Source organism: Phocoena sinus, chromosome 7 (assembly GCF_008692025.1).
Source record: "Phocoena sinus isolate mPhoSin1 chromosome 7, mPhoSin1.pri, whole genome shotgun sequence".
Lineage (NCBI taxonomy): Eukaryota > Metazoa > Chordata > Mammalia > Artiodactyla > Phocoenidae > Phocoena > Phocoena sinus.
Window position 1 is genome coordinate 59,141,893 of NC_045769.1, and position 12,810 is coordinate 59,154,702.

At 45.0% G+C, this 12,810-nt stretch overlaps 1 protein-coding gene across 6 annotated transcripts in view; it reads left to right on the top strand.

Annotated features, from left to right (window-relative positions):
- Positions 1–12,810, top strand: part of WIPF1 (WAS/WASL interacting protein family member 1) — a 115,751-nt gene that overhangs the window by 45,244 nt on the left and 57,697 nt on the right. Inside the window, exon 1 of one of the 6 annotated variants that reach the window (XM_032637533.1) lies at positions 3,948–3,972. The exons of the other annotated variants lie outside the window; for them this stretch is intronic. The gene's annotated coding sequence lies outside the window, so the exon portion shown is untranslated. Of the gene's footprint in view, positions 1–3,947; positions 3,973–12,810 lie in introns of those variants that run through there. 6 annotated transcript variants of the gene reach the window in all.

The following is a 12,810-nucleotide window of genomic DNA, read 5'->3' on the forward strand; positions in this document are numbered from 1 at the left end:
GAAACCCTGCACTAGCTCTGACTGAGGCAGCCCACGTTTCCACTGGGGGTTGGAGCTGGAGGGGAGATTGGACTTTATTTGATGTTTGGAGCCCTTTGCACAAATAAATGCCTGGAGGAGACACATGGAGGAGCACTGCAGTGGAAAGGTCTCTTGCACATGGCACCAGGAGCTCTCCTGAGCACCAGAAAGAGGCTTACAACTTAGCCATGGCTGGACATCCCTAGAAGGAGCTCTTCTTTCGGTTTTGTTTTGATTTTTAATTGGTCCTAGAGGTTTGTTGTTCAGGGAGTTTTGTATTCTGCTAATCTGCTGCTCATAGCAGAAAAGGGCTTTTTATTTTGTTAAATACTTTCCAGATGGACCTGACATCTTTTTTCTTGGAGCACATCCTTCCAAAAGCTGTTTCCCTTTCTCCTGGGGGAATCTGTTCTCTCCCCAGTCATTTCTCCAGCTTCCTACCGTCACTGTGCTCCTTTGTGTTTGAGATGCAAGAGAAGGTTTATAAGGTGTCATTATTATGCAGCGCCTTTGATCCCCCAATCTGGAAGTGGTTCCGGAAAAGAAAAAAGACAAAAAGAAGAGGTCTCAGAATGGCAGAAGGTGGTAGATCGTGTTAGATGGTGGAGAACACCTGGAATATTAATCTCACGTGTAATTCTTAGACAGGAAGTACTGCCAGTTCAGTGTGAAGGTCAAAAGTAGAAAGAGAGAAGTGGTCATCTTTTATCTGGAGAAAAGATGCTGAATTTTATGGGGAGGGACTGCATGGGCATGTTACTGAATTCTCTAAATAAGAAGAGGAAGGGGGCTTCCCTGGTGGCGCAGTGGTTGAGAATCTGCCTGCTAAGGCAGGGGACACGGGTTCGAGCCCTGGTCTGGGAAGATCCCACATGCCGTGGAGCAACTAGGCCCGTGAACCATGGCCGCTAAGCCTGCGCGTCCGGAGCCTGCGCTCCGCAACAAGAGAGGCCGCGACAGTGAGAGGCCCACGCACTGCGATGAAGAGTGGCCCCCGCTTGCCACAACTAGAGAAAGCCCTCTCACAGAAACGAAGACCCAACACAGCAAAAATAAATTAATTAATTAATAAACAACTTTGAGGAACTAATTCATATTAAGCAAACACAGAGGAACCTGATTTATACACCAGAATGCCAATTTACAATATTAATTTAAAAAAAAAAAAAAAAGAGGAAGGGGGTTGACTTCACATATCCCTCCTCTCCTGGACCCTGACATTTAGGCAGGCCTGTTTTCCCCAGAATCCCAGATAATGCAGAGTAGCACTTCAGAATCAGCATCCACTGATGTTTGGGTGGCCTGAGTTTCAGAGGAGTGTAATGGTGAGATATTCAAACTATTCATGTTAGTGGAGAAAAAGAAAAGAAAAAATAAAACTCTGATGAGTGCAGCCATATAGTTGAATTTATCCTCGGCCGTCTTTTTGAGTTGGCATCAGCAAGTCTGTAGGCCAGCCCTCTGGGCCTCTCAGAGAGAAGTTCCTGGGTGTGTCTGAGGTGTTACTGTTAACATCACTAGCTTACTGGGAGCCATAGATTTGGTTTTTTCAACTGTGGTAAAATATACATAAAATTGACCACCTTAACTATTAAATGTGTAGTTCAGTAGCGTTAAATATATTCACGTTGTTGTAAAACTCCAGAACTTTTTCATTTTGTGAAATGGAAACTCTATAGCCGTGAAACAACAACTCTCCACTTGCCCTCCCCCAGCCCCTGGCAACTACATTCTACTTTCTGTTTCTATGAGATTGACTGCTCTAGGTACTTCATATAAGTGGAAGCATACAGTATTTGTCTTCTTGTAACTGCTTTATTTCACTTTGCATAGTGTCCTCAGGGTTCACCATGGTATAGCGTGTGTCAGAATCTCCTTCCTTTTTGAGGCTGAATAATAGTCCATTATACGTATAGACCACATTTTCTTTATCCATTCATCTGTGGATGACATTTGCATTGCTTCCACCTTTGGCTTTTGTCACTAATGCTGCTGTGAACGTGGGTGTCCAAATACCTCTTTGAGACCCTGCTTTCAATTCTTCTGTATATATATACAAAAGCGGTATTGGTAGATCATATGGTAGTTCTATTTTTAATTTTTTGAGGAATTGCCATACTGTTTTCCATAGCAGCTACACCCTTTTACATTCCCACCAACACTGCCCAAGGGTTTCATTTGCTCCACAACCTAGCTAATAACGTGTTGTTTTCTGTTTTTTTTTTTTATAGCAGCCATCCTGATGGATGTAAGATGATATAGTTTTGATTTGCATTTTTCTAACAATTAGTGACATTGAGCATCTTTTTATATGCTTGTTGTTTGTATATCTTCTTTAGAGAAATGTCAGTTCAAGTCCCTTGCCCATTTTTTTTTTTTTTTTTTTTCGGTACGCGGGCCTCTCACCGCCGTGGCCTCTCCCGCTGCGGAGCACAGGCTCCGGATGCACAGGCCCAGCGGCCATGGCCCACGGGTCCAGCCGCTCCGCGGCATGTGGGATCCTCCCGGACCGGGGCACGAACCCGTGTCCCCTGCATCGGCAGGCGGACTCCCAACCACTGCGCCACCAGGGAAGCCCCCTTGCCCATTTTTTAATGAGGTTATTTGGTTTTTTGTTGTTGAGTTTTAAGGGTTCTTTATGTATTCTAAATATTTAGGGAACTGTAGATTTTTTTTTTTTTTTAATGCGGTATGCGGGCCTCTCACTGTCGTGGCCTCTCCCGTTGCGGAGCACAGGCTCAGCGGCCGTGGCTCACGGGCCCAGTCGCTCCGCGGCATGTGTGACCTTCCCGGACCAGGGCACGAACCCACGTCCCCTGCATCGGCAGGCGGACTCCCAACCACTGCGCCTCCAGGGAAGCCCGGGAACTGTAGATTTTTAAAGTATTGTTTGTGCAGGTTCTAATGTTCACATTATCTACTAGGAACCAGCTGCCTCCTGAGATCTACACCCTTGGGAAAGAGCATGAGTTTCAATAATATGTTTTTTTTTTTCCCAACAGTGTGATTTTTATCCTAACTCTGGAGTGCTATACAAAATCTCAGTCATTTTCAGCTTATAAGCAGTTTGGTTTTTGAGAACTGACAAAGGTGAAGAGAAGGAAAAGAAAGGGAAGAGCTTGGGGTAATGCTTTTTATTCCTTCCATAATTTATACTTTTTCAGCTATGTAAACGTCAGGAGAAAGCCTTATCCTCAATTCTGTTGACTAAAACTAGACTCTGTGCAAGAAGAAACATACTTTCTGAGAATCATCCAGTAATTATGTCTTCTTATACCACCCTCCCTCCAAACCCACAGACTTGAATTCACCTCAGATTACGAAACCATTATCATTTTCCTTCATGAATGCCTCAAGCAAAATGTATTTTGCTTTGAGTAGTAAGGACCCAAAGAGGACTTGGTCTGCTGTCCCAGGAAAAGGAGCGAAGAACAGCTCCTTCTGGAGCTGTGGCCAGGGGATTTGTGTAGATTTCAGATTTTCAGGAAGGAACTGGTAGGGAAGATGTGATGGACAGGCGGGCACAGTGCTGTGGTAGGGCTGCTTTTGCTGGAGGTGCTACTTCTAAATGGAGTATCATTGTGGTTAGGGAAGTGATTGCCTGTGTGCCCGACTGATTCTTCACTCTGCCGTTTCAATGTCCCTCCACTTCCTCATCAGTTACAAAGTTGGTGCTGTTTCAACCCCCCCGCAAAAAAAGCCTTAGTGTCCCTCCTCTCCTCTCCCACAACCCCCCCCAAAAAGCAAGCTATCAGGAAATGACAAGAACAGTAGCGTGTATTTGTTTGTTGATGAAAGGACAGAGAAAGCTTTGTCTTGAAAAGAATAACAGAATAAACTGGGAAAATATGAGTCCTGGAGGCGGAACCCTGTGATGATGCAACAAACCGACAAACTTCAGAGGCACCTCTTCCTAGTGTACATGACGTCCTACGCCAGTTCCACCCAGAGGTATTCATACAACACCAACATTGTAATTTCTCCATACTAATTCGAAGTTACTGCTTTGAGACTGTCAGATTAGCTAGATACTTACCAGAATGTCTGTTTTTGATACTTTCTGGTATGAATTAGGCCAGCTTTCTGCTTTTGTTTTGCCTGTGTTTAAATAATATGTCATACCTTTAGGTTCACTCATTGTATTGGTTTGTAATCCTAGTGTGACTTAAAAACAGAGACTTTTTTTTTTATAGTAGGATACATGTTTGCACACATGCATGTACCCACCCCTCGTAAAAATTCTTTAGGGCATATGCTTCGTCAGTTAAAAGTCATTAGATGATATCTTGGCACCTACAATTATTTAGAATATGCTGCTAACTTCAGGCTAGGCAGTTATTCATGTATTATACCTATGGATTCGTTTGGAGGGTCTGCTAGTGAATTGCTCTTCTTTCAATAAATCACTGAGTTATTAAGTGGTGGTTTGGAGCATCTTTGATTTCCAGGATGGCTACGGAAAGATGTGGTCTTCCTTAAAGGCTTTAGAGACCTGTAGAATGATCCTGGCTCCTGGAAACTGGGTGTGGGACCAGTAGAGGAGCTGCCCAATACCTCACCAGCTTGCTACGCAGACAGATGCGCAGAGAGAGCTGCTAAAGGACAGGAGTTGGCGTTCCAGCTCCGCCCTCTCACTGTGGTGTGACTTCGTAGGAAAGTCCCAGTTCCAGAAGCCATTTAACCAACTGAACATTCTTGATGGGCTGCCACCGGGGCTTCGCCTAAAAGCTCTTTCAAAGCAAACAACATGTGCCTTCACTCTTTCTCTCCTTCCCTTTGCGTTCCCCCTTCCTGCCCATCACCTCATGAAAACAGACCAGAACTCACCTGCGCGGACAGCTTGCTTCCTCCCCCAGCCCTGCCTCTAACCTTTGTGTTCCACTTCCTCAGAGCATTTAATACCCTTCCCTGCAAAACAGGGACAAATCAAGGCTGATGAGCATAGTTGCCACAATGAAAGCGTTTGTGTGGTTTTTCATAGGAAAAATAATTGGCGGGGGGAGGACGGGGGGAATAATGTTATTATGAGATAGATCCCGATGAATATGGAAGGGTGGATAGTTTCCCTTTTTAAAGCTTTTTTTAAGGATTCATAAGGAGGTAGCAGTAGGGGAAAGGGAATTGAAAAGGCCAGAGGATAATTTGCTCTAAAAGACAAAATAGTTAGGTTATTCAAAAACTATTTTTTTCTCCTACTTCGGTGCCAGGAACATCTGGCCTTGGGAAAAGTTTCGGAAACAGGGTTTCAGATGCTGTTGTCATTATTTAAAACTTAAAGAGGTAGGTAAAAAATAGAACTCTGGGTTTTTAGAAATAGAAGGGATCTTCAAGGGTTCAATCCCCTCATTTTTACTTTTTTTATTTTTTTAATTAATTATGTTTTGGCTGCATTGGGTCTTCGCTGCTGCACATGGGCTTTCTGTAGTTGTGGTGAGCGGAGGCTACGCTTCGTTGCAGTGCAGGAGCTTCTCATTGCAGTGGCTTTTCTCATTGCGGAGCATGGGCTCTAGGCGTGTGGGCTTGAGTAGTTGTGGCACACAGGCTCAGTAGTTGTGGCTCACGGGCTCTAGAGCACAGGCTCAGGAGTTGTGGCTCACGGGCTTAGTTGTTCCGCGGCACGTGGGATCTTCCCGGACCGGAACTTGAACCCGTGTCCCCTGCATTGGCAGGTGGATTCTTAACCACTGCGCCACCAGGGTAACCCTCCCCTCATTTTTAGATTTGGAAACTGAGGCCCCGAAAGTTTAGGTGATTCGTCTTGGCCAAAAGAGCTAATTAGTGAGAGTGGTGAACATCAGTCACGGCTCCTGGCTCCTGGCTCCATCACGGGCTGCAATGTTGAGAGCTCCCAAGGACTTGGACTCTGGATGTTCTACCCCTCTGGGATCTACAGAGGCCAGACCCATGCCTAAGAGGGGCAGGCCAAGCGACTGAGGAGCTTATGAGCTCACAAAACTCCAGCCAAGTGACCTCTGTTTCTGGAAGGTGGCACAGCAATATGGGTGTAACCTTACCAGTAGACACCTAATCCGTCCTACCTGGAGAAAGTTTGTGTGCAGTGAACGGTGATGGTCCCCTTGGAGCAAAGAAGATGACAGCCCAGAAAGGAAAAATTCCCAGCAGTTGCCCAGGATTGGCCAGTAAAAGAGACCCTCAATCTCGCGGACATGACTGTGGATTGAGAGGGCTGTCCGTTGAGCAGTGTGGCTGAAGATCAGGCCCAGATTAAGTAGCCTTTCCAGTGACCATGGCCCAGATTAAACAGCCTTCAAGAGGCTTACCCATCCTTAGCCCTGATTCCAAGACCCCTGAACCACCTTCTGAACATTAAATCAGCTTCCTTGCTACCACTGTCTCAGAAGAGTATATTCTGGACAATGGCCATGGTCACTGGAAAGAAATGCCATCATTTGTGAATTCTGGTGTGCCGGGGAGCCTCTCGTGAATTTGTAAGATGGGTCGGTCATTCTGAGTCTGATCCCTCTGACTCCCAGATAAAAAGGAGATTTGGGGACCTCTATGGCGAAGTCCCTGTGATGGAAGTGTGGTGATCTACCCCTCCCCGGGAATGCCACTCCACAGGGTCTTTCCTGGGCAAGCAGCATCCTTTCCTCAGTGTCAGTCCTACTTCTTTGTCACTCCTCTTTAAAATGCCACAGCATTATGAAAAGAAGAAAATGGGTCTTCCCTGGTGGCGCAGTGGTTGAGAGTCCGCCTGCCGATGCGGGGGACACGGGTTCGTGCCCCGGTCTGGGAGGATCCCACGTGCCACGGAGCGGCTGGGCCCGTGAGCCATGGCCGCTGAGCCTGAGCATCTGGAGCCTGTGCTCCGCAGCAGGAGAGGCCACAACAGTGAGAGGCCCACGTACCGCAAAAAAAAAAGGAAAAAAAGAAGAAAATGAAATATAATATGTGGGTCCTGCAGTTGGACATTACAAGCCCTTTTTTGGACTCTTGATATCTTATGGGGTCTTTTATCTGCCCTTTGGGAGGCATTTTCACTTAATTCAGAAATATTTACCAAGCCCCTTCCATGTAGATCTTAAATTCTAGGTGGGGGATGTGGACAATAACAATAACCCTAATAAAATAGTACGTCACGTGGTATAGGACAAGGTTAAAAGTAGCGAGGACTGTGGAAGGAGTGCAGCAGGGTAGGAAGAGTGGCAAGGCAGGGGTGGGTGTATGGATTTAAGTGGGGCAGGTAGGGTGACTGTCACGGAGAAGGTGGCATTTGAGTGAAGACTTGGAAGAGGTGAGAGAATTCGCCTTGCAGTTACTGGGGAAAAGGCACAGGGGCCTTGTGGCAGGAGCAAGCCTGGCATATTGAAGGAATAAGGAGGAGCTGGTGTGACCAGGCAGAGTAAGTGAGGAGGAGGGAAGTAGGGGGAAGTCCTGGAGGGCCTGGTAGGCCCTTGTAGGACTCTGGCTTGGGAGATCAGCTCGGTGCTTTGTGACCACCCAGAGGGGAGGGATAGGGAGGGTGGGAGGGAGGGAGATGCAAGAGGGACGAGATATGGGAACATATGTATATGTATAACTGATTCACTTTGTTATACAGCAGAAACTAACACACCATTGTAAAGCAATTATACTCCAATAAAGATGTAAAAAAAAAAAAAATATTCTGCTGAGTAAGGTTTACATTAGAACATATTGCCACAATTATTTTGAGATTTTATGGCTCTGAATTTGAAAACATAAAAAAAGAAAGAGTGAGAGGGAGCTTTGGGATCGCTTTGAGCCATGGAGAGACGATGATCTGGCTTTGTTCTTTAAAGGATGCCTCTGGCTACTGTATTGAGAGTACCGTACAGGAGAGTAAGAGTTGAAGAGAGAGACTATTCCAGTACTCTGGTGAGAGATGAAGGTGCCGTGGACCAGGGTGGCAGCACTAGAGGTGACGGTGAGGAGTAATCAGAGCCTGTTGTTTTGTTTTTTAATTGGAGTTTCATTGATCTACAATGTTGTGTTAGTTTCGGGTGTACAGCAAAGTTCATGTTCTTTTCCATTATGGTTTATTACAGGATATTGAATATAGTTACCTGTGCTATAAGATAGGACCTTGTTGTTTACCCATTCTATATATAATAGTTTGCACCTGCTAGTACCAAACTCCCCATCCAACCCTCCCCTGCCCTTCCCCCCTTGGCAACCACAAGTCTGTTCTCTATGTCTGTGAGTCTGTTTTGTAGATATGTTCGTTTGTGTTGTATTTTAGATTCCACATATAAGTGATAGCATGTGGTATTTGTCCTTCTCTGTCTGACTTACTTCACTTAGTATGATAATCTCTAGGTCCATCCATGTTGCTGCAAATGGCATTTTTTCTTTTTTTTTTTTACATCTTTATTGGAGTATAGTTGCTTTACAATGGTGTGTTAGTTTCTGCTTTATAACAAAGTGAATCAGTTATACATATACATATGTTCCCATATCTCTTCCCTGTTGCGTCTCCCTCCCTCCCACCCTCCCTGTCCCACCCCTCTAGGTGGTCACAAAGCACTGAGCTGATCTCCCTGTGCTATGCGTCTGCCTCCCACTAGCTATCCATTTTACGCTTGGTAGTGTGTATATGTCTATGCCACTCTCTCGCTTTGTCACAGCTTACCCTTCCCCCTCCCCATATCCTCAAGTCCATTCTCTAGTAGGTTTGTGTCTTTATTCCTGTCTTACCCCTAGGTTCTTCATGACATTTTTTTCCCCTTAAATTCCATATATATGTGTTAGCATACAGTATTTGTCTTTCTCTTTCTGACTTACTTCACTCTGTGTGACAGACTCTAGGTCTATCCACCTCATTACAAATAGCTCAATTTTGTTTCTTTTTATGGCTGAGTAATATTCCATTGTATATATGTGCCACATCTTCTTTATCCATTCATCTGATGATGGGCGCTTAGGTTGTTTCCATCTCCGGGCTATTGTAAATAGAGCTGCAATGAACATTTTGGTACATGACTCTTTTTGAATTTTGGTTTTCTCAGGGTATATGCCCAGTAGTGGGATTGCTGGGTCATATGGTAGTTCTATTTGTAGTTTTTTAAGGAACCTCCATACTGTTCTCCATAGTGGCTGTACCAATTCACATTCCCACCAGCAGTGCAAGAGTGTTCCCTTTTCTCCACACCCTCTCTCTTTTCATCTTTTAATGTTTATGTTTATATTATCTTGATTTGAAATTGCATTTATTGTGATTGAAACAAATGTTAGCTAGTTATACGAATATTAATGAATTAATGTATGTTAGCTATTTTCCTGGTTTTCAAAGGAGGTATGTGAACTTCATTCAGTAGGGAGAACGCTGAGTTCTTATAGGTTGGATCTAAGTCTGTGCCAAACCTACTGAATACATTTGACCTCTAAATTTGCCCTTTGTCTGCTTTTTAGTCAGCTTGAGTGAACAAAAAAGACCTATTTAAGAAATACTTAAATTGGTACACTGGAGTAACACTGGAAGTTCCTACCCCAAACAGAGACTAGAAGTTTTTATTCTCAGTCTTGTGCTCAGTTTATAAGAGTATCTATCAGTTTTGTCTTTGTCTCATCAGACCCTCGACCAGCCTACAAGACAGGCTCTGTGTGAGCCCCATTTACAGACGTTTTTACATTGCCTCAGAGGGGAAGTGACTGGGCTGCAGTCCCCTGAGCCAGAATTCAGACCCAGGGCTACCTGTAGCCAAAGCCTCCCCTACTCTGTTTACCAGAAGCAAGAGCAAAGTAGACCAACCAGAGCATTTTAGCAAAATAATATAGACCAAGAGGCACTGCAGAATGACCTCTTTTATGAAAAAGTGAAACGTGAGCTCCGTTCAGGAATTTCAGGTAGTTGCTAAACCAGTCCTTGAAATGAGAGGGTACACGAAAAAAGTCTCTTTTTTCATCGCTGCCCCGTACGGTGGTGGGGCTGCTTGGGTGGTGTGATGCCTGTGGACTACGAACATGCCCTCCGTCAGACTTACAGGAAACACCCAGCCCTCTCTTGCGTAGAAGTCCATTGGTGCCAGCTGCCAGCAGCTGTCCAGGCTGCTCCTAGAAGGTGCCTGGGAGCTGGGAGACTGCAGCCAGCCAGCCCTGAGAAGACATGAGCAGGGAGTTCTGAGAGCCTTGGAAGTGGTCCAGGACCTGGAGGCACTGACCTCAGCTCCAGGCGCAGAAAGAAGGGCTGGGCTCTGTCCCCACAGTACCGGCCAGACAGAGCGCTGAAGGGCAATAGGGTCAGCTCCCACACTGGAACCCTCCATGGGCACCCTTGGGAAGAGCAGCCCCCCACTGCAGCAGATGCTATTCAGACTGTTAGCACTGGTGCAGCCGCGCTGGTTACTAAAATACCGAGATGCTTCAAAACCCGTTGGTGACTCATCACCAACCTCAGTCACCCGAGTACACCCCCAGCACCCCTAAGACCTCTCTCATATTTCAGCAACTAAGGATTAATGCCTGGCACAGCAGGGGGTGCCCTGGGACCCTGCTCCAGCATCAGACATTGTTTGGATTGGTTATTGCCTGTGCCTTATTGGTTGTTAACTATTTTGAATATAACTCCTGTCTCACCCCCAATACAATGGAACACCTAGGCATTTCTGTGAGCAGGCGATGACGAGTTTTGATTGGGGTCCAGGAGGGCAAAATTGAAACTATAATTGTGTACAAAGGTCACTGGTTCTCTGCCCGGGCTATTCTTCACCATCTAGAAGGAAAATACCTGCAGTGGCTGTGCCTGGAAAGGTCATAAGCAGAGGTCAGGCAGGGCCCTTAGAAATATAATTTTGATTCATGTTTTCAGAGGGCCCCATGTTTAAGAAGATCGGATTTTTTAGGAATACAACATCTCTCCTCTATTTGCTTTCTACTCCGATCCTACCTGTCATTAGAAAAATGGTTATCCCTTTGAAACATGACTTGTTTGTCCCAGTAGATGTTTCTCCTCCTGCCCAGAGAAGGTGAAAGTTTCACTATAAGCTGAGCTCCACTAATCCTGATTTATTAGTGCCAAACACTTGCTTTTTGCAGCTGTGGGAACAGTTTTCAAAGTCGATTTATTTCTGAGTTGGACTAGCAGTACCACAAGGTTAAGGGAAAAAAAAAAAAGGATTCTTTCACAAACATGGTAAATGCCCACACATGGTGGTTCCAGGGGTATGTGAGGAATCGTTGTGCCCATCCACAAAGCATCAGACTGATTTTTAGGTGGTGCGAGGTATGCTGAGTTCTTTAACACAAGGGGATTTAAGCTGAAGTCTGTGAACATAATACACCTTTATTTTCACGAACCTCTAACTGAAAATTTGCATGTCCTACAAGTATGAATGTAGCCAACAAACTGCAGTCGTTTTAACAGCACTTGTGACATCATCACCAATAGAGGTCATTGATATTTTACATCATTACCTGGTAGGCAGCTTCTAAGATAGCCCCCAAGGATCCCCACCTCCTGGAATTCACACCCTTATTTAAATCCCTCCCCTTCACGTGGGCTAGATTTAGTGATTCATTTGTATTGAACAGGATGCAGCAGAGAGGATGGGATATCACTTCTGAGATTTAATTATAAAAGACTATGGTTTCCATCTTGGGGGCTTTCTGTCACTCTGTTGCTGTGAGGGAAGCCAACTACCATGTTCTGAACTACCCCCATAGACCCACACGGCACAGAATGGAGGGAGGCTTTGACCAATAGCCAGTGAGGAACTGAGTCCTGCCAACATGTGAGGGAGCTTGCAAGTGGGTTCTCCCCTAGTTATCATGTATGCTAGAAAAAATATCTAACAACACATGAAATACATGGTTTCATGGATCTAGTCACTTAGGATGACACTAAATTATGTATTCAAATTTTTTAAGGTTAGTTGAATTAAATAAAAATATTAAGTAAATGATACCATTTGGGTGGTACGCAGCCATCCCAGAATTATGAAGTCGGTTTGCAAATGTTTGACATTTGGGAACCACTGCCTTAGGAAACTTATTGGGAGACCAGACACATATACAGATTAAGAGATAACCAGTTCAAGTTCAAGTGGATCTGAGTTCAATCAGATTGCTTCCCGGATGTTTGATAACCTAATAAGTAAGGTTTAGAGGGGTAATCCCTATCCTTCACCCCTTTCAACCTTCCGTCACATGTGACGCTGCCCCTTTGCCACTGCCTCTCAGAGCACAAGAAGGGGGTGGTGGGTAGTGATCTGGGGGGCTCAACAGGCTCCTCGTTGTTCTCTCATCTGTAAAATTAAGTTCTGTTTAATTTAATTCCACAAATTCCAAGGCCTAGAGAAACGTCATGTTGGTGCCTAAATCACCCTTGCGGTTCACCATCTAGTCCTGCATATAGTCCCCTTGAAATGTCGCTGATCGGAATTGATACGGGCTGGGCTGTAGGTGTAAAGGATACGTAGGATATGAAGACTTAGTATGAAAAGATGACTGTAAAATATCTCATTAGTAATCTTTATATTGATTCATTTTGAAATGATATTTTAGATATACGGGGTTAAATAAAACATATTCTTAAAGTGAATTTCCCCTGTCACTGTTTTTCATGTGTCTACTAGAAAACTGTAGATTGTGTATATGGCTGGCATATTTCTAACGGGCAGTGCTGCCTGCAGGCGAGAGGAAGCACGCGAGTGTACGTGGGGGGATGTTGGAGTGGGAGGGGTGGTTAGCCCATGCTGCTTATGCTGACCTGTGACCTGTGCTTGTCCCTCCCTGACCTCCAGATTGTATTTCCATTTGCTTTCTGGGTATACCTGATATCTCGCCAGGTCTCAAGGTCAATGCGAGCAAATG